Below are 19,194 nucleotides of genomic sequence, written 5' to 3'. Positions count from 1 at the left end.
TCGTCCGCTCGTCAACATAATACAAAAGGACTTGAATGATATGACGCCGCGCCTCCAACGCATCCTACTCAAGCTACGGAGGTATGATTTCCAACTCGTTTATACACCTGGCAAAGACCTTGTCGTTGCCGACGCCCTCTTTAGGTCGGTCACCACTCCATGCGATCACAAAGGGTTTATTTGCAAGATCGACGCTCAAGTTCAGTTCGCAACCTCCCACTTGCCAGCATCGGATGGACGCCTGGTACAAATTCGCCGCGAGACAGCGGCTCACCCCCTTCTGCAGCGTGTCATGCGTTTAATGATGGATGGGTGGCTCAAGAGCCAATGCCCACAATTTTACAATGTTCGTGACGATCTGGCAGTTGTTGACGGGATTCTCCTAAAGTTAGACCGCATCGTGATCCCGCACAGCATGCACCAGCTGGTCCTAGAGCACCTGTCTATTGGCCAGGCATTAACGATGACATTGCCAATGCGGTACTCAACTGCCCCACCTGCCAGCATCTTCAACCCGCCCAGCCACGGGAGACCCTGATGTTCCATGAGTTTGTCACATCGCCCTGGACCAAGGTGGGCATCGACCTGTTCCATGCAATCATTGATTACTTCTCTAACTACCCGGGGTCATCAGGTTGCACGACCTCACTTCTGCTGCCATTCGGGCGTGCAAAGAGATGTTTGCCCGGCATGGCATCCCGCTCACAGTGATATCGGAAAATGGACCCTGTTTCACGAGCCAGGAATGGGCCAGCTTTGCCAGACAATACAACTTTGCACACATCACGTCCAGTCCCCTGTACCCTCAGTCAAATGGCAAGGCGGAAAAGAGGGTTCATATAGTCAAGAGGCTACTCTGCAAGGCTGCCGATGCCGGCTCTGACTTTCATCTCGCTTTGGTGGCCTATCGCTCCGCCCCACTCTCCACTGGGCTGTCGCCTGCACAGTTACTGATGAACCGTACCCTCAGGACGATAGTGCCATCGATTCACGCCCCCAATCTTGATCATGTCCCCGTGCTCCACAGGATGCAGACATCTCAGGTGCAGCAAAAGGCGACACATGACTCACGTGCTGCTGATCTCCCCGACATCCAGCCAAACAACACGGTTCGCATTCATCTACCGGATGGTGGCTGGTCTGCACCTGCTGTTGTCCTCAGGCAGGTGGCCCCCCGCTCCTTCCTGGTCCGGTTACCAGACGGTTATATTCGACGCCGCAATCGGCGTGCCCTTCGCCTTGTTCCACAGTCATCACGGGATCCTCCGAGCAGCTCCTCTGCTGACCCTGCCATAGACTGTGCAGAGCTTCCGGTCACTCTGCCTCCCTCTGCTGACCCTGCCATGGACTGTGCAGAGCTTCCGGTCACTCTGCCTCCCTCTGACTGTGCTGCAGCCCACCCAGCCCCTCTGCTGACCCTGCCATGGACTGTGCAGAGCTTCCGGTCACTCTGCCTCCCCCTGCTGACCCTGCCATGGACTGTGCAGAGCTTCCGGTCACTCTGCCTCCCTCTGCTGACCCTGCCATGGACTGTGCAGAGCTTCCGGTCACTCTGCCTCCTCCTGACTGTGCTGCAGCCCACCCAGCCCCTCTGCTGACCCTGCCATGGACTGTGCAGAGCTTCCGGTCACTCTGCCTCCCCCTGACTGTGCTGCAGCCCATCCAGCTCCTGACCTGGCGGCTATTGACCCACCCTTGAGGCGGTCAACCAGAGTTTGTCACCCACCTCAGAGACTGAATTTATGAACTTGACAAATATGTGGACTCTCTGAGATGTTTCCTTCCTTGTTAAAATCGTTTTCCAGTGGTTTGTATAGAGCATTGTTCTTGTTCAATTTGCTGCATACTAATTATCTGCACCAAACACCTTCCCTTGTATATAGCTTTGTTTCCTGTATATAAATTTGTACATATGTCTTCGCACCTTACATGTAGTTAGGCACATTCTTCACACACCCACACTATTTATTGTCACACATTCACATCAACTATTTTTTAAAAGGGGGATGTCATAATATCCACCAGTATATCATGGTGCAGACACACACTGATGGACATACACTAGGACCAATCAACATGCACAAACACCGCAGCCAATCACCAGTTAGAACACACACACTATAACGACAGAGGGCATCACTTTTCCCGTTCATTCTGGATGCTGCCTCTCAGAAGCACAAGAGCTCATCATGTTTAGTACAGACTCACACCACGTGCCGAGAGATTCAACTGGTTCGGACAGGCACAGGTCTATAGTTAAACCAGCATCGTATAAACCCACAGTTATAGTATGTCTATTATTTTATAAGTAGTTAATAAAAGAGAGTTGAACCTTCTTCAGTGTTGGTGGCATATGTTAGCTTCACAAGTCTACACTGCCCAACACTTCACCCGGAGAAAACTCACGCAGACACGAGGAGAACGTGCAGACTCCGTACAGACAGTGACCCATGTCAGGAATTGAACCTGTGACCATGGAACTGTGAATCAACAGTGCTGTCCACTGTGCTACTGTGCTGCCCATAAGAAAGGAAGGGTGCTCAAAGATCTCTGATTGCGGGCGGAGGGGGGGGCGCCTCTACAGGGGGGGCAGCACGGTAGCATTGTGGATAGCACAATCGCTTCACAGCTCCAGGGTCCCAGGTTCGATTCCAGCTTGGGTCACTGTCTGTGCGGAGTCTGCACATCCTCCCCGTGTGTGCGTGGGTTTCCTCCGGGTGCTCTGGTTTCCTCCCACAGTCCAAAGATGTGCAGGTTAGGTGAATTGGCCAGGCTAAATTGCCCTTACTGTTGGGTGGGGTTACTGGGTTATGGGGATAGGGTGCAGGTGTTAACCTTAGGTAGGGTGCTCTTTCCAGGAGCCGGTGCAGACTCGATGGGCCGAATGGCCTCCTTCTGCACTGTAAATTCTATGTAACTATGTAACATCACAGTGAACGCAACTTCAGGATCGGGAGTTGTAAGATCCACATGCGCTGGGGACATCAACAGTGACAGGCTCAGAGGGAAGGGCAGGAATGTTCATAACAACAATAAGTATGGGCTCCAGGGCCACTGGTGGAGGGTAAAGAATAACTGGAGAGAGGTCTGCTTGCACATTATCAGGTTCAAGGCTGAATGGTGGCTGGAGGGGACACGCATAAATGTAACGGGGGAACTCTGAAGTTGGCTATTAAAGTAGAAATGCTGCACCATCATCCAGAGGCGCAGAAGTAATGGCACAATATAAAATGAAAACTGGAAAAAATTCTTCATGAGAGGGGCCTGAGGGAATGTGGGAGAAGATATGGCCAGGCTCACGAGCCCTTGCAGGTGGCACCCTCATACTTCTTAGATTCCCAAAATGGAGGTGAGGTCTCACCTGATAGGACTTAAGAAGACTTTATTGAGAATGTAGATAAGGAACCAATGACAATGCTCGACTGCAAGAGTCATTGGCATCACATTCATGGTGATTAATTTAAAGGGAGGAACGTGAGAAGGGAAGATGCAGCCAACCATTAGTGGAGAACAGCTGCTGGATATTGGCAAGATGATTACTGAAACCCTGCATTGTCCAATTGGTATGCTTCATGGGCCAAAGAGCATCCACATATTTCAGAATGACAAGTTTGCCATCATTTGTATACCAAATCAGGCATTGTGTGAGTGCCTTTAGTGAGGGTGAACACTGCATGGCTGTGCTCAAGCTTTTCCAACATCAATAGGATTGAGGTGTGTACTGGCTGAGTTGGCTTTTTCAGCACCGAGATCTCTGAGGTAGCGCCTCAGCTACACATCTGAAACCAGGAAAGGGAACAGCGCAAACATATCACTCGGGCATGATAGTGGCTTTCTGTTTGAGAATGGGAGGTCTTCTAGAGTTGCGCATTTTGCATTAATCAATTGGATCTCCCTATGCACAGGAAGAAAAGGGATTACAGGGTGGAGGCCACGGTCAATGCTGCATTCTTGATGGACGTGCTCTAATTGCAGTGGAAAAGATGGGCTTCGAGAGGAGTCCCAGCCTCAGGTTCTTGGCCCAGGGAGTCCCCAAGAAGAATCAAGGGTGAAGAGGACAAATACCTCCCTCAGAGAAGCCTGGCATGACTGAGGTTATACCAAAGACACCTTTCCTATTTAGAGATGAGCAGCGACACATCTGTGCTTGTCAAGAAATGTGGTGGCTTATTATCTGGTACGTTCCGTGGGAGGATTTAATGCTGCATGAACTGCAATGCCATCCTCTGCAAATGCACCCAAGGGTCACCATCGCAGTCAATGGTTTTGCAACCAACTTATTTTAGGGATCTAGAGGGGTCCTATGTGGTATTTCTCAATCCTCAACAGATGAACGTACCAAGGAGATGGCAGCTGCCCTCTGCAGTAAGGTTCATCATTATGTGAAGCTCACAATGGACGGCACAAGCCAGCCTGCTAGGTTTCTTGGATCTATGGCTATTTCTAACTTACTTCATTTGTTTCATTTTCAGTAACTGTTCTAGGCATTAATAGTGCCAGAGGTTGATGTATGTTCTCACGTTACAATAAATTCATGGCCATTAGAGGAGGTCAACCTGACATGCATAGCAACAAGGCCTTTCCAGCCTCCATAGGTCTTCTCTTTTCCATCCAGCCTTGCTAACATGATGAGCCAACTCTTCAACTGTTGAGTCCAGGAAACCACGCCCATCCACGGCCACTTCATCTTCAGGATCCATCCAGAGCCCTGTTAATTACCTTGGCTGCTTAGTGGCTTAATGAGTTTGTGGTCTGGCTTTCTGATCAACGGATGACTACTGATATAGAGTGGAGCCTAGGTAGGGTGCTCTTTCTGAGTGTCAGTGCAGGCTTGATGGGCTGAATGGCCTCCTTCTGCACTATAGGTATTCTATGATTCTATTTACTGTTTTACCCTGTGATCTCATTGCAAGAGACACAGTAGGTGCTGTCCAGGAGCAGAGGTGCAAAGTAAGCAGTTATTTTAGACAGTGATTTAAAAGCCTCATCTTCTCCAGCTTGGTGAGCTGGAGGGATGGAATGGAGCCAGGGATCAGGATGGGGAGGGAGGGAAGGCGTCTAATCCATCTAGTGATGGCTGCAATCCCATATCACAACCTCCATAAACCGTTTGCAACTCAGAGTATCCTGGTCAGACCTTATTTGGATCCTATAGCCATTCAGCCAGTTGCTGAGCCCTGTGCTAGGGATGCAATTTGGGCACGGCCTCTCCACAGTTTCTAAACCTCCTGCCCTGGAAACTCTTCCCCTTACCACAGGTCTGTCACCCGGAGAAAGTCCTGGAGCTGCAAATCTTGATTATAGAGATGTAATTCAGAATTACAACCATCATCAGGAGGATCTGAAGCCTCACTTCCTCAGGACATAGCCTCAAAATTGGAGAATCCAGCCATCCATGTTTTACAGCAGCCATTTTAATAGTTTATTTGTGTCCTAGTTTTTAGAAGTATTGACTGAAAATTCATAATTCACTGGGAATGACACAAGTATCATCAGACAGCAGCAAAAGAATTTGTGTCCACATTATGCTATATCAACAATACAAATGAAAAGCCCATGAATTTCGATGTGCCCAGCAAATGAACTGGAAAGATTCAAAACAATTGTCATGGAAAAAGCACAGGGCATGAAAAGACCACATTCATGATGGCATTGGCCTGCTTGACCAATGGAACAAAAACAAAGCCTATGATGATTTTCAAATGGAAGGATATGTTGAAATTCAAGATCCCTTCAGGAGCACAAAAGATTCATATCCATGACAACGGTTCGATGGGAGAGGATGCAGTGAAGCTATGGATCGAGAATGATCGATCAATGTACTTACATTGTGTAATTTATGTTTGCTCTGTGTATTTTCTTTTCATGTATGGACTGGGGGCATTCTGGCCAAGTTTGCCGATGATACAAAGATAGGTGGAGGGGCAGGTAGTATTGAGGAGGTGGGGAGGCTGCAGAAAGATTTAGACAGTTTAGGAGAATGGTCCAAGAAGTGGCTGATGAAATTCAACGTGGGCAAGTGCGAGGTCTTGCACTTTGGAAAAAAGAATAGAGGCATGGACTATTTTCTAAACGGTGACAAAATTCATAATGCTAAAGTGCAAAGGGACTTGGGAGTCCTAGTCCAGGATTCTCTAAAGGTAAACTTGCAGGTTGAGTCCGTAATTAAGAAAGCAAATGTAATGTTGTCATTTATCTCAAGAGGCTTGGAATATAAAAGCAGGGATGTACGTCTGAGGATTTATAAAGCACTAGTTAGGCCCCATTTAGAATACTGTGAGCAATTTTGGGCCCCATACCTCAGGAAGGACATACTGGCACTGGAGCGGGTCCAGCGGAGATTCACACGGATGATCCCAGGAATGGTAGGCCTAACATACGATGAACGTCTGAGGATCGTGGGATTATATTCATTGGAGTTTAGGAGGTTGAGGGGAGATCTAATAGAAACGTACAAGATAATGAATGGCTTGGATAGGATGGACGTAGGGAAGTTGTTTCCATTAGCAGGGGAGACTAGGACGCGGGGGCACAGCCTTAGAATAAAAGGGAGTCACTTTAGAACAGAGATGAGGAGAAATTTCTTCAGCCAGAGAGTGGTAGGTCTGTGGAATTCATTGCCACAGAGGGCGGTGGAGGCCGGGACATTGAGTGTCTTTAAGACAGAAATTGATAAATTCTTGATTTCTCGAGGAATTAAGGGCTATGGGGAGAGAGCGGGTAAATGGAGTTGAAATCAACCATGATTGAATGGTGGAGTGGACTCGATGGGCCGAATGGCCTTACTTCCACTCCTATGTCTTATGGTCTTATGATCTGTCTGAACTATACGCAGAGCAATACTTTTCACTGTCCCTCGGTACAAGTGACAATAATCCAATCCAATCCAATGTGCAGAATAAGCATCCCAGTGGCATTAGTAAAGAAAGTGTGGGGTGATCCCTTCCAACTGCAAAGAAATAAGACCCACATTATGGGGGGGGGGGTGCTAGCATCCATCTTATCGTCAGATCATTCAAACATACAGAACATCCAGTTCAATAGATGGTGCGGGCAATGATTTGCTGTGGAGCGATGAGTCTGAAACTGAAGGTGCAACATTTGATCCAGAGTGGGATCCATATGATGATGCCAGAGCCAAAATGATTCATTGAATTTCATGCAGTCTTTGCTTCGAATGCCAAAGACAATGAATTTGACAGGTTTAAAGATATATTTTCATCATTAATTTATTCATTAAACAGTGCCATTAAGTCAATCTGAATTATTGGTGGTACTGTTTTCACATTTCAAAATGGCAACACCTATATTGGCAGTTCACATTTTATACTCGGATGCTCAGCACCTAAGTTGTTTTAGGAACAACCTTGGTAGGTTTCAGAGATTGACGTACAGTAATCGATTCTCTGTTTCTGTCTGGGTGAGTCTTTCCTCCTCTGACATCAATTGTTTTCTTCGTTCTTTCCTGCTTTAAACTTTTTCTCCTTTTTTCTCGTTCTTTACCTTCCCCTGAAATGTGAAGAATGAATTAAAGCGCAAAAGGAGTTTGACAGCATTAGATAACCTGGTGGAAACCAAGGCCATAATTCACACTTGGAGTCTCGATTTGTCACATGGATTAAATGTAAATGACCTTTATCATCACAAGTAGGCTTACGTTAATGCTGCAATGAAATTACTGTGAAAAGCCCCTGGTCACCACATTACGGCACCTGTTCAGGTACACAGAGGGAAAATTCAGAATTCTCAGCTGGTATGGGAATTGAACCTGTGGGGCTGGTCTTATTACGCACCACAAACCAGCTGTCTAACCCACTGAGATAATCTAGCCCTGCCTTACTCGATAGTGCCTTACTAAGGCACAGTTGATGATCAGTGTGTTGACTCCATCAATGTTTTCTGGCACCGCTAATTGTCATTTTGCTGGTAACGTCCACAATAAATAATATGTCATTGGGAGTATATTCATTAGCAAGTAGGAATGACATTTTAATGGGCCCTGTATGTTTGTACCTCCATTAGGAAATGCTATTACTGCACCAAATTTAATTATCTCACTAGGTTTGTCAAGGAACTGCATATCACCAAAATCATACGTAGATTTTATATATTACACCATCTTTGAACTTACATACTTCGGAGCAGCTCCCATTTTCTTCCTTTTAATTCTCAAATATTTTCACCAAATAAACAGTTTATCTATGCCTATTCATATAATTGAGCTGCCTATGAGCTACACACTGATACATCAATATGGTTGTACACTGTAGTCTTCCTGGCAATTAAAACCCGTCAAATAAATCTCTCCTCTTTGCAGAAGACTGAACAATGAGATAAAATCTGTAGGGGGGAAGTTACCCGTAAACATATCTCTTACTCTCTTTGAAGAGCAGTCATAAAATATCTCGGGCAGAGAAAACATTGTGTTGTGCTCTTCACTTGTTTTCATGGTGTTTATATGACACTTCTGTTTTGTTTCATTCCTTTTCATTTACTCACTGAAACAAAAATGTATCCTGAAGAAAGTTGCCATATCACTCACTTTAAAGAAGGCTGCATCTTGAGAGTTTTCATTGAGACATTGTGGAATTTTTAAAAGATAGGCTTGTAGGCCACTAAGGTACAAACAAACAAGAGCTTTATTGAAAAGCCCAACTTCCAGTGATGTATGTAATGGAGGGAGATGCACGAGGAGGCTCTCTGCTCAGAAAACGCTTTTTAAAGTGCAGCGACCTTTCATAAAAATAAAAAAACTGAGTACTCGACAGACAAATGCTTCGACCCCAAGATAATGCCGAGAAAAGACAAAAGCAGGGAAGAAGCGGGTTGCACTTGCTCCTCAGATTCCGATCTTTGCAAGACTTGGCTGGCTGCAAGATGGTGAGGATGGGCTCTCCTTCTCCCCTGCCAAACATGTTGCCGAGCTAACGACATCAGCCGCATTGTCGTGGCCGAATTGGTAAGACACCATCAGAGTTCAGCAGAAGAGCTGGAGAGGTCCGTCTTTGAAGCTTTAGCTTATATGCCTGGGAAAATGGAAAATATGAGCTGAATTACTGGGAGCACAGTAAAAAATATGGAAACAGCCCGAACCAACCACAGTGATCGGATCTTTTCATTGGAAACCAGCCGCCTATCATCAGTTGTGGGAATTAATTTAAGGAGATGTGCATGGAAAGTTTTTTACGCAGAGGGTGGTGGGTGCCTGGAACGCTTTACCAGCGGAGGTGGTAGAGGCGGGCACGATAGCATCATTTAAGAGGCATCTAGACAGGTATATGAATGGGCGGGAACAGAGGGAAGTAGACCTTGGAAAATAGGGGACAGGTTTAGATAAAGGATCTGGATCGGCGCAGGCTGGGAGGGCCGAAGGGCCTGTTCCTGTGCTGTAATTTTCTTTGTTCTTTGTTCTTAATAAGAATGTAAGCGCCAAGTAGATTCGCAGAGGCAAAACATCCTTATCATGGGTTTTCCTGAGGGCTGGAGGGCAACACCCCTACAGAATATTTCACCAGTATGAGATCCAAAATGGTGGGTGAAAATGTGTTGGTGTCCCCTCTGGGGCTAAACCGTGCTCATCGTTCATTGCGACCGAGACCTCGTGCTGGGGAATCCCCATGTGCGGTTGTGGTTAGGTCCCAAAATTTTAAGGAGAAGGAACTGGTCCTTCGCTGTGCCAAGTAGCACCGGGAGATAAATGGGCAGGCAACTCTGTTCAGCTATATCAAGACATAAGCATGGACATGGCGGAGAAAAGAGCAGCCTTTCACAGTTGAAATCCATTTTATACAAAAAAGGACTTTGGTTTGATTTGATCTACCCAGAGCAGCTCCTTGTGTCTGTCGGGGAGAAGGGTCACTCTTTTTACTCTCCTGAAGAGGCAAATGCATTTGTTCTGAAACTCAATTTGAACTCTGTTTGATTCTCTCTACTATTGGAGTTTCTATGCATTATGATATTTAGGGATTTTCACATTGCTTGTATTGAATTTGGAGTAATGTAGAAGACAATGGGCGCGATTCTCCGCAAATGCGGAGAGTCGTGAAGGCTGCCGTGAAACTGGCCCCCTCCCGGGACCCGATTCTGCTCCCCGGTCAGGGCTAGCAGCGGGGCCCCGTGAACCTCGCCATCGCAGGCTTAGCGAACTTCGCTAAGCCCGCGCGCCAAGGTTAACGGCGGCTGACGCAAACGATGACGTCAGCCGCGCATGCGCGGATTGGACGGCTCCAATCCCCGCATGTGCGGATGACGTCATCACGCATGTGCATGAAACCCGCGCATGCGCGGGGCGTTATGCCCCTCAGCCGCCCCGCGGACTGATCCAGTGGGGCGGCGGAGGAACAAAGAGTGCGCGGGGTTCGGACCCGCTGCCCGCGATCGGGCCCATGCCACCCTTGGTACGGCCGTGGTGCGGCCGTGCCAATCGGTGGCATGGTTCTCCAGAACGGCACTTTGCGGCCGTTTTCACGAACTGTGAGAGCAGGTGTGTTGGAGTTCGTGAAAACGGCCGTAAAGGCCTGGGAAATCGGGCCATCGGCTAGGGGAGAATCGCTGCTCGCCGTAAAAAACGGCGAGCAGCGATTCGTGTCGTGGGGCGGCCGTGGGGGGGGGGGGGCGGAGAATAGCGGAAGGTCATAAAAAATGTCGGGAAGGCCCTCCCGCTATTCTCCGACCCGTCGTGGGGGGGGCGGCGAATCGCGCCCAATATTTTTCCCGCTTCTGGACTGTGGTAGAAAGATTCAACAACGCTCGTTAAGAAAACATAACAAGACTTTATTTTCAAACAGACTGCTGTTTATGGCTGAAACTTGAGGTCAGAGCGCAGTTAATGTCACTGCGGATTCCTTTCCAAGTTCGCGCTTTCGCAGAAAATTAGCTCAGTATTTATACATTATCAGAATCAGGATTACGTGACTACAGCTTGATCAGGAATTCGATCAGAAGTACAATCATAAGCAATATCATAAAACAGGCATCACCTTGCTGACCTTTCAGGTCTCTGTCCCATCACTCAGATCATTATTTTGTCCTTGGATGGAATGTTTAGGAGTCGGGGGAGATTTGTTTCTTCCTGCCCTTATCTTGTCGTATTTATACTGCTTTGGGTTATGACGAGTTTAGTCTTATCAGAATTTACGGAGTCCAGGCATTTCGGATCATCTTGACCTTCTCTGATCTTATTCAGGCTTTAGGTCATGCAAGGTCAACTTTTCTTACATTGTACCCAGTAGTTGACCAGTTTTCCCATCATGCCATTATTTACTTCGTTCAACATCACAGTATAAATTATTGTTGGGTTTTGAATGTATTTTTTCATGTTATCATTGCATTGAGAATTCTATAAGCGTTAACTTTTTTCTTTAAGTATATGGTTGAAGGGAAAGCCTCCCAGCTAATGATGTGTTTAGCTGATGGAAGGTACAAGAGAGGGTGTGCTGCAGCTCCTCGTCACCAACATTTTGTGGACAGGAAATTAGAATATAGTTTTGGTAGTATCATGTTGCGTACGGATTTTGTGATAAGGGATTGTTGGGTAACATTATTAATGGGTGTTGTTGGGTTTGGGAGGGATGGGGGGGTGGAGGTTGTTAAAGTTAGTTGGTTGATGGTATCTGCTACTCTATGTTTTTCTGGTCATTGGACCTGGTTTGGTTGCCATCCTGAATGAACCCTCCTCACCTTGAGTTGTGAAGATCCCTTGCTTGATATTCTTCAGGAGGTATGGTTGGCCCCAAATGAATGAGGGATCTCCACTTCACCTCTTAACCTGGAATGTCAGGGGGCTAAATGGATCTCAGTGAAGCAGGCTCAGGATTTTGCTCATCTTAGGGTATAAACAGTTGAACAGGAAACCATCTGTGTGTGAAGGACCAGATACTTCTTCACAAAAATTGGGTGGGACAAGTCTTTCATTCAAACCTTAACAGTAGGGTGAGAGGCACAGCAATACTAATCCATAAAAAAGTACAATTCTTCCCCTCTCGGAATGTGGATGACACTAATGGTCATTATATTGCTGTCTGTGGTTCACTGTACTGACATAAACTTTGTAAACTCACAGGTGCACTTTCTTCTTGACTTAGATTCACATCGGATGATTCTCGGAGGTGACCTGAATCGTGTCTCGGACGCCCCATTGGACCGTTCCATGCAAAAATCTCTGACCCCATCTTGGATGACCAGGGCATTGACCTCATTTATGGAATGGATCGGTGGGGTAGATCCGTGGTGTTTTCTGCATCCAATTAGCAAAAAACTTTCCTTTTTCTCACATGTTCACTGTGATTATTCCCGAATTGATTTTTTTTATTGTTGATAAGTCCCCCTTTGCTTCATGGGTGGCAGCCGAATACTTGGCATTTGTCATCCCTAACCATGCCCCTCATTTTGTTGATTTTTATTTTAATTTTGGCTCTCCCCAACACCCACCTTGCAGACTAGATATCACTTTGATGTCTGATGACAAATTTTGTGAGCATTTGCTGGTGCCAAAGCAGACCTTATGAAGAATCTTAGAATTTACAGTGCAGTAGGAGGCTATTCGGCTATTTGGCCCATCGAGTCTGCACCAGCCCCTGGAAAGACCACCCTACTTAAGCCCACATCTCGACCCTATCCCTGTAACCCCACCTAACCTTTTTGGACACGAAGGGCAATTTAGCCTGGCCAATCCACCTAACCTGCACATCTTTGGACTGTGGGAGGAAAGCGGAGCACACGGAAGAAACCCGCGCAGACATGGGGATAACGTGCAGACTCCACGCAGAGAGTGACCCCAGCCGGGAATCAAACCCAGATCCCTGGCGCTGTGAAGCAACAGTGCTAACCACTGTGCTGCCATGCTGCTCAACAAATCAGAGTAAATATCGCCTTCGACACTCTGGGAAGGCCTTCATCAGGGGGGAAATTATCTCATATAAAGTTCGCATCATGAAAATGGAGAGATTGGAATGACTAAGACCGCCAATATTAACGTGCCCCATTATCATAGAATTTACAGTGCAGAAGGAGGCCATTCAGCCCATCGAGTCTGCACCGGCTCTTGGAAAGAGCACTCTACCCAAGGTCAACACCTCCACCCTATCCCCATAACCCAGTAACCCCACCCAACACTAAGGGCAATTTTGGACACTAAGGGCAATTTATCATGGCCAATCCACCTAACCTGCACATCTTTGGACTGTGGGAGGAAACCGGAGCACCCGGAGGAAACCCACGCACACACGGGGAGGATGTGCAGACTCCGCACAGACAGTGACCCAAGCCGGAATCGAACCTGGGACCCTGGAGCTGTGAAGCAATTGTGCTATCCACAATGCTACCCTGCTGCCCCCATTGCCGGATCTACTGTTGCAGAGAAAAGATTTACAGTTCCAATTTGAATTGATACTTATGGATAAGGCCGTGCATCAGTTATAACTTTCTTGGGGCACATTCTATGAGCATGGGGAGAAGGTGGGTCATTTACCTGCACATCAACTGAAGAAGCAACCTGTCTCTCATGAACTCCCTTTGTTTCGGAACAAGGAAGATCACTTGGTTTCAGGTCCTGTCCAGGTTAGTGCGGCTTTCAGCTCATCTTATCATGAGCTATATGAGTCAAAGCCTCCTCCAAACACTTCAGGTAGGATGAGTTTTCTCAACAATCTTCTGGCCATAGAGAGAGGCAGGAGACGGGATTTGGACTCCCCCTTATGCCCAAAAGAAATACTGAAATGCATTGGGTGATTGCAATTTGGCAAAGCCCTCGGTCCTGGCGGCTTTCAACCAAATTTTATAAAATGTTTTCAGAACAGCTCACACCTCTATTATTAGGCATGTTGAATGATTCACTGTCCAGGGTGTCACTACCTCTGACTCTCACTTAGGTCTCAATTTCTATGCTACTCAAGGGGGACAGAAATTCAGTAGAGTGTACTAACCCATTTCACTTGTTAACACAGATGTTAAACTACAGGCTGAGGTCTTAGCATCCCCCCTGGAGCCCTGTCTCATATCTGAGGATCAGACAGGCTTTGTTAAAGGCCGGCAGTTGTCAGTCAATGTTCGACACCTCTTAAACATTGTCCTCTCCCCCTCCACAGCTCTGAAGTGTTTTGGTCTTGTCGTAAACTTGCTAGCTCCTGGGTCTCCTTTTTTGATCTGATATCTAAGATTCTGTGGGTGGCTGGAGAACCTTGCGCATGGGTAGCAATATTTGGGGTCTCTGACTCGCCGGCATCCCATTTGGAGATGGGGGTGGACATTCTAGATTTTGCCTCTTTGATAGTCAGGAGGTGAATATTGTTCAATTGGAGATATTCCATACCACCTAAAGTATCCACCTGGTTAGATGATTTGGGTCGCAATTCTCGAGCGAGAGTTCAATGAGGCCAGTGAACAGCGGGAAGCCCGAAAACAAGAAATGCGGTGGTCGCCAAACCGTTTGCGATGCACGTGCCTGTCCCATAGGCGAAGTTGCGATTATCACTTAAGCCTACTTCCCTACAATTATCGGGAGCCACCCCATATCCAATGGCTTCCTGTGATCCAGCAAGTGGCCATGCTTGCGCCGACTAGAACTCCTTTTGAAAAACGTGAACCAGGCGGATGGGCTGCTGCTGGGAGATCAGAAGGTGAGCAGCCATCTTCGTTCACAGGCAACGAGCCTGGGAACACTGGGCATGCTGCCCCTATGCGCGGGGCAAGTGTGGTTGTGGCAGGGGCAACCGGGGAGGTGCAGCCCCAGTTGGGAGTGGGCCTTCATGGGGGCTGGGAAGTATCAGTGCCTTCCAGTTAAAGGCTATTGATAATAAGGAATTGGCAATTGTGGTTAAGTGCGCACTGTACACATCGCAAGTGGTTCCCCGTGGGTGGGTGGGCCATGTAGCATGTGGGTCTAATTGCCTAACATCAAAGTCACACCTTCATGCATGAACACTGTGTTTGAACACTGTGGGAGGCAGCAACCACAGAGTGGCCAAACTTTGATCAACAGGGGGTGGCCCCAGCTCTGGCACATGTCCACGGCCGGGTGTGCGTGTACAGGCTGTCTTGGGTGGGGGGCGCGGGGTGGTCCTTGTGTGGAGGTGCTGGGGGGGGGGAGGGGAGGGCCATGTCTGAGGGAATGGGGCATGGGATTGGTGGTCGGCCCGCATCGCGGAACAAGGAGCCAGAAGAATCATACTGGTTGTGGTGAAAGTATTTTAATGTTCTTCGTACAGGTTTACACGACCGCCCCACTCTCCCGATGGTGCTGACCCACAATCCCCATCTTCCCTGCCTCCCCCCCAAACTCCCCAATGACCACAATGTCCCCTCCCCGCAATGCACACTTAATTCCTTACCCCCTCCACCTACGCCCACAATGATCCTTGATGTGCTTTGCCTTCCTTGCTTGACCACTACGTCTAGGTTAATGCCCAGGATGCTCATCAGAGGTGGAGATAGCCAGCTGCTGACCTCGTCATGTGGTCTTCGATGCCTCTGGCGGCCGTCCTCTGGAGGCTCTAGGACCTAAGAGCCCCGCTGCACTTGTCAGTGGCACATGCACAGCTGTGCCGCCCTGTCCCGTTTGCTGGTTGTGCAACGCGTCTTTGTCAGAGGGGTGTAACCCAGGGGAGCTGGTGTCCACTGTCGCTAGTACATAGAATGGGTCCGGACTGCCACCCAGCGGCCCCTCCTACAGGCCGAGGAGGCACATAAGGCCCTGGGTTTCACCATGGGATGGCGGGGCAGCTGGATTAAGCTACGGCTACCCTTGTGCCATCTGGCTCTGCCAGTCCTGGTGGCTCTGCAATGTCTGCGCCATGGTGTTGACGCCTTGGCAAAGCTGCTCAGTGACTGGGCCACACTCTGCAGTGGCTCGGCAATACCCACCTGTGACTGGGACAAGCTCCACCGCATCTAGACCATTCCATCTAAGACTGGAACATATCCCCGCAGCACCTCATCAAGGTCAGTCTGGTATTGGGTGATATCCCCCAGCGAGGCAGACATTCTGCCGAGACCCTCAGCCACGGCCAACACCGACTGCGCGATGCCTTAGATACCTTCACTCATTGTGCTGACATTGTGCATCAGGCTCTCCACTGCGGTCACAACCCTAGCAGTGTTGGCCTCAGTGCCACAGATTGATGGTGAAATCTCCTGCGACTGTGGCCTCTGGGACAGTTACAATTGGCTATTGACCTACTGGAGTGTCGCTGACATCTCCCTCAGAGTGACCCAGCCACTCCCACCATCTCCATCAGTTCCGGGTAAACCTGTTCCAGAGGCTCAGCATCAGGATGGACCCATTTGGGTCCTGGGATCCAGCAGACCTCTGACTGCTATCTCACTGTGGTGAATGTATTCACCATAATGCATGCATGATACTGTAACCTGTGACCTATGACCTGGAAGTGGTGATATGAGCTGCTTCCAGGCACTGTACTGTAACCCCGGTATGGCTCTGCCTCTGGCTCCGCCCACACCGGGGCACACATAAGCCGGCCTCTTGTAGGCGGCATCCATTCTGTACTACTGACTCTGGCTAGGCAAGTTCATGACTTGCTCTCTCTGCCTCGCAGTGAATTGAAGGTATATCACTCACCTGGGGGTTCCTGCCGCCACCTGATGTGCATTAAAGACTGTGTGGTTCCTGCCAGATTCTGCCAAAGAAGCCTGTCCACTCACGTTTCCCACTGAGGTGCGTGTCTCTGCTGGTGGAGAGCGCAGATGACAGCTGTGACGCATCAACTGTGGTATCCTTGAGATGGTCCCATGGGAGGCAGGGGAGGGGGCCACCCCGGATGGCCACTGCCTTGGGCTGGAAGACCTGCGGGAGAATGGACATGTGGTCAATGGGAGAGATGGATCAGTCAGTATGGCAAGACAACTCATGTTTGACAATATATAGAGGGCAGCACGGTGGCCTAGTGGTTAGCACAACCGCCTCACGGCGCTGAGGTCCCAGGTTCGATCCCGGCTCTGGGTCACTGTCCGTGTGGAGTTTGCACGTTCTCCCCGTGTCTGCGTGGGTTTCGCCCCCACAACCCAAAAATGTGCAGAGTAGGTAGATTGGCCACGCTAAATTGCCCCTTAATTGGAAAAAAAAATTGGCTAATCTAAATTTATAAGAAAAAAAAATGTGTGACAATATATTGGGTGGGGCCCAGTGGATCCTCACCTCTGCAGATTGCATGGAGCTCTGTATTGTTAAGGCTCTGTCCTCGGCGACCGCCATAACCTCCAAGGCCCATTCCTCGAAGATCATGAGGATTCTTATGACCAGCATCGCTCTGTCAGTCTGGGCTCTCTCCCAATGATTATGAGAGAACGTCTCCAGAGGAGACACAGAGAGGGCATCATCAGCCACACGTGTAGTTCACATTGGTGGGTGGGTGGAGGGGGGGTGTGAAGGGAGGGTTGGGGTGAGCAGAAACTGCTGCGAGCTTCCCAGCAAGGCTGGCAATGCAGTTCAACATTAATTGGTTCACTTAAGGAGGCTCCATGGGCTTCATGTTGCAAATGAAGGCTCGCCAGCTGATTCGCCAGGACCGCCCTTGCCAGCCCCGTGTTTCCAAACTTTTGGGCCAGTTGTCTCAGCGCATAGCTGCGAGTGTGCGGGGTTGGCTGTGGATGTGTAGTTTAAGTGCTGCTCAACTTCGTTAGCCGGGGGGGGGGGGGGGGGGGGGGGGGGGAAGAGAGTTGACGGGGGGGGGAGAGAGAGTTGACGGGGTGGGAGGGCTGGCGAGGGCGGTCCTGGCGAATCGGCTGGCAAGCCTTGTCTTGTGTTATGTACTCTGGGATAACACAGGCTGCAACTGGATGCAGCTTTAACCAAAAGATACTCCAGACCTTGAAGTTAGTTCAATCTGATTTATTGATACAGTAGCACAATTTGCACAGTTCTCTATGAGTTAGACTCTCTGCTAACCTAAGTGTGGTTACTCTGTCTGCCTGAACTAGACAAGCTCTTAGCCACGTGATGGGTGTGTGATCCTGTACATACACCCTGACTCACTCTGTAGATGATCATCAGTGGAAAGAGGAATGTTAGTGCCTTGTGCCTTTTATAGTGAGATACCAACCCTGAGTGTCGTGCCTGCTCATTGGTCATGTCCTGTTCTCTGTGTTCATTAGCTGCCTGTCTGTGCCTGTCTGTATATCATTATCTGCATGTCTGCATATCATGACACCTTCATTTGAAGCATGAAGCCCATGGAGCCTCCTTAGGTGAACCAATTAATGGTGAATTACATTGCCGGCCTTGCTGGGGCGCGCGCTGGGAAGCTCGCAGCAGTTCCTGCTTGGTACAACGCTTCGAAATCTTTCCAGAGAATTGCAGCCTTGAAGTCACTCCCACACCTGGGGAAAATTAAATATATCATTAGGGACTCGGTGGGGAGGTTCTCCCAGTGGTGGCAGCCATTTATATCATTCTTTAAAGAACTGGACACAGTCGACAGCTAAGGTGGTTAGTTTATAATGGGGATAGTTTGATTGTTTGAGTTATAAAGGCCAATGTATATGTATATTACTTTTCTGGGTTTTTTTGCAGATAACGCTCTGTATATTTGGTTATATTGTCGTTATTGTTCGCTTTGGAAATTCAATAAATATATTTCGAAAAAAAGATAGACTGCAAGTTCCCCGTTCAAATTCCTGATGACATCATCAATATGTCACATGATCGGACTCTTCAAGTGACCTTGTTCCAACGAGGAACAAATATAAACAAACAACAGACACCACTGATGCTATTTCTGCCTCCTCCATAGATTCATAGAATTCCTACGCTAAAGAAGGAGGCCATTCAGTCCAGCAAGTTGGCACCAGCCCTCTGAAGGAGCACCGTACCCAGGCCCACTCTCCACCTCATACCAGTAACCCCATCTTTGGACACTGAGGGGCAATTTTGGCATGGCCACCATCGTTGGACTGTGGGAGGAAACCCGAGCACCCGGAGGAAACCGACGCAGACAAGGGGAGAATGTGCAGACTCCGCACAGACAGTCACCCAAGGCCGGAATTGAACCCGGGCCCCTGACGATGTGAGGCAGCAGTGCTAATCCCCGTGCCACCGTGCTGCCCACTGCCACCTTGCCTCCAGTGCACTGGCGCATTACACCTCCTGTGTAAATGGAGTTCACTCATATTCTAGTTAGCCTAAGGAAAACAGCATATGCCAGTCTCCGCTACCATTCGCTTTAACCCTGAAAATCTGCTGCT

At 48.5% G+C, this 19,194-nt stretch overlaps 1 long non-coding RNA gene across 1 annotated transcript in view; it reads right to left on the bottom strand.

Annotated features, from left to right (window-relative positions):
- Positions 1-7,284: 7,284 nt before the first annotated feature.
- Positions 7,285-19,194, bottom strand: part of LOC119977630 — a 30,640-nt gene continuing 18,730 nt past the window's right edge. The window contains exons 2-3 of the long non-coding RNA XR_005463240.1: positions 16,574-16,798; positions 7,285-7,509 (exon numbers count right to left, since the gene is read on the bottom strand). This is a non-coding gene — a long non-coding RNA (uncharacterized LOC119977630). The remainder of the gene's footprint in view (positions 7,510-16,573; positions 16,799-19,194) is intronic.

This window comes from Scyliorhinus canicula, chromosome 1, assembly GCF_902713615.1.
Source record: "Scyliorhinus canicula chromosome 1, sScyCan1.1, whole genome shotgun sequence".
Classification (NCBI taxonomy): domain Eukaryota; kingdom Metazoa; phylum Chordata; class Chondrichthyes; order Carcharhiniformes; family Scyliorhinidae; genus Scyliorhinus; species Scyliorhinus canicula.
This window is presented reverse-complemented; position numbering and strand designations above follow the sequence as displayed.